Consider the following 2,925-nt stretch of genomic DNA (forward strand, 5'->3'; position numbering starts at 1 on the left):
CCAAATGAATTCCTATATCCTCACAATATTTATCATATTCCTATATAATTTTATTTATAATAAGTATTCGCACAATACTTATCATTCTAATATTCCCAATATATTCCTATAAGATCTTCCTATATGGTCTTCTTCTTGTATATATATATATATATATATATATATATATATATATATATATATATATATATATATATATATATATACTCACAATTCTAAAAACTCCATAAAGACTCCCGCCCACAAAATTCCACGTTATCCCCATACTTGCCATACACCACCGTCTGAGGAGGCGCTATCATCAGTCCCTCCGCCATGCTGGCAAAAAACCCCGGCATGTTGAAAATTTCTTCTTCATCGACGTAAAACTGAATTCCCGGCAAGTCCTTAATCTCCACCACATCCTCCGTGTGTCTGAAAGCCTTGGCCGCTTCTGCAGCGGCTTTTTGTATATCCTGTACGTTGTTAGACTTCGGGACTGGCAGCCGCCACACTGAGTCAGCAAAATTTAAACAAGCCAATCGCCCTCTGAAAGCAAATGCCGCCACGTCATGTGCCCTGGCTGCCATTTCAGCAGTGTGATGGGTCCCTAGCCAGACTCTCGACTTCTTGTTGGGCACTCTTACCTCACAAACCCACTTACCGGAATCCCTCTTCCTCACTCCCCGGTAAACAGGGTGTCGAGTCTCCTTAAACTTCTTTCTTCCATCTCTCTTCTTCGGGGTTAGTGAAGCCAGTTTCATTTTTATTTCAGAAGTGCAATTTGAGGTAAACATGGACGCTAAGGGAACATTTACCAATGACAGTGCATGATATGGGTTATACGATTCGATGTCGGCGTCCATATGTTGGTTATAGTGTTTGCATGTTACGAGTGAAGTGAACTCATGTTGGTAGTTATTGTGCAAGTTATGACTTATTTGTTAAGTTAGGGTTTCTGAGTGACGTCAATTCAAGTGATTGATATGCGTGGTGGGGTTAAAGAGAAATGAGTCGGTTTACGTGGTGGTGGATGGAGTGGGCGCGCTGTGTGCAGTGGCTTTATTTTATTTTATACGCCTGATATTTTGCAGAGTATTAATTATTAATAGTATTGTCCCTATATTATTGCATAATTCACAGCTTTAGTCTCATAGATTCAAATGTTTTAATTGAAGTACAAAATAGTTTAATTTGTGTAACAATCATGTCTAACATTATATGCTGTCTAAGAATTAAATTGAGTGTGTAGTTGTACGAGCGTTTAATAGAATAAATGTGAATATAATATAGAGGAGAGAGTGTGTGGAGTTGAATGGTCATGGAACGGTGCAATGGAATTGTAATGAAAATTTATGATTTTTTTAAGAATTAAATTGAATATGTATATTTTTTTTCCTATTTGGCAATCCATACAACTCTCCATGGGTTTAATCCATTGGAGATGCCCTAAGATTAGTGTTATTGAGGAGGGGTGAAAATCAATACCCCGATTGTCGAGATTTGTTCGAAATGGAAGATGGTCATGCCAAATTCTCCATGTAAGAATGTTAATATATATTTGTTCAAACTTATTCCATCAAGTTTTACTTTCACCAATAACAATAATCTTATGTTCAATAAGACTCCTCACACAAGATATGAAAAAGTACCTTCCGAATTCTGCAACCAAGATTTGTCGACTAAATTGGAATAACCAAAGTGCATCACAACTTTTTCCATCTCCTTAAGCACCATAACTTCAAGCCCAGATCGAAGCAACACTAAACTTTAAACCAAGAACTAAACCACCATCTCGAACTCACTCTGCAATGTTTGTCAAATTCTAGCACATAAAGCCTAGGAAAACAAGACTAAAAGGGGGTACTTAATTCACTCATCAAGCCAAAAATAAGTCAGAAGCCACATTCCTCACCTTCTTTGTCATTAAAGAAGAGATGCCAATACCAGTAACACCTAACCCTTTTATGAACTTGACAATATTCTTCCAAGGACTAGCATAATTAAAGGTTTGACCAGGTATTAAGAATAAAACCGCCATCAATCCCATGAATCGCTTTAATTATTTTTAAGTGAATCACTAATGAAACAATTAAGGTAATCTGGGTATATTGAGCACATATGACGAAAGAAGTTATGAAGGTTTTCTTGAGCTAATTATGGTGTGTATGTTGGGGTTTCTTCTTCTACAATTCTTCTGCCACAAAATTCTCATGTACTACGTACATTAATAAAATGTTTTCAATATGGCTTGACATCTTGAGCTTTAAGAGAAATATACATTATTAATTGGTTTTGTTGTGCGACACATGAAGTTCATGGGCATATGATCAAACACTGTCAATCAGATGATGCATCGCCATTTACATAAATCGTGTGCATTTAATGCGGTTAATTTGGTTATAATAAAAACTGGGTTTTTGTTTTGATTTTGATAAATATTAGATTTTTATGGATTATTGCGTTTTTCAATTTTGTTTGATGTTTAAAAAGCACATTCAAGAACATAACTGAAGTTGAAGATGATATGTATATATAACCAGAAAGTCCATCACATCTTGAGCACGATGACACTTATGAGATTAATTTTGGCGATGTCTAAAGCTGGACATGATTGCTACAATAAAAAGAAAAATACTATTTTGGATTTTATTTGATACAACTGAAACTGTTGGACTAAGTTTGAAATATAAGTAATATTATATGGACTAGAACTGAAGTTTACGATTTTTAACCTTCTTTCAATCATTATAGAATATGTGCATTTGCCTGGTACCTACCATATTTGGCAAATAAAAGCTAAATTTTCGCATGCCATTTATGATATGAATTGCTTTTAGCAACACGTATTTTTTAAGTGACATTCACGAATATTATTTTATTTAAAACTAGGTTATAACTTGTGGAAACCACGGTCAATATATTTAAAATTTCTATATAAATAAA

At 34.8% G+C, this 2,925-nt stretch overlaps 1 pseudogene; it reads right to left on the bottom strand.

Moving 5' to 3' along the window:
- Positions 1–215: 215 nt before the first annotated feature.
- On the bottom strand, positions 216–846 carry LOC145136578 (dehydration-responsive element-binding protein 1D pseudogene; annotated as a pseudogene).
- Between the last annotated feature and the right edge of the window lie 2,079 nt (positions 847–2,925).

Source organism: Lactuca virosa, chromosome 9 (assembly GCF_052849685.1).
Source record: "Lactuca virosa cultivar CGN04683 chromosome 9, Lactuca_virosa_CGN04683_v6, whole genome shotgun sequence".
Classification (NCBI taxonomy): domain Eukaryota; kingdom Viridiplantae; phylum Streptophyta; class Magnoliopsida; order Asterales; family Asteraceae; genus Lactuca; species Lactuca virosa.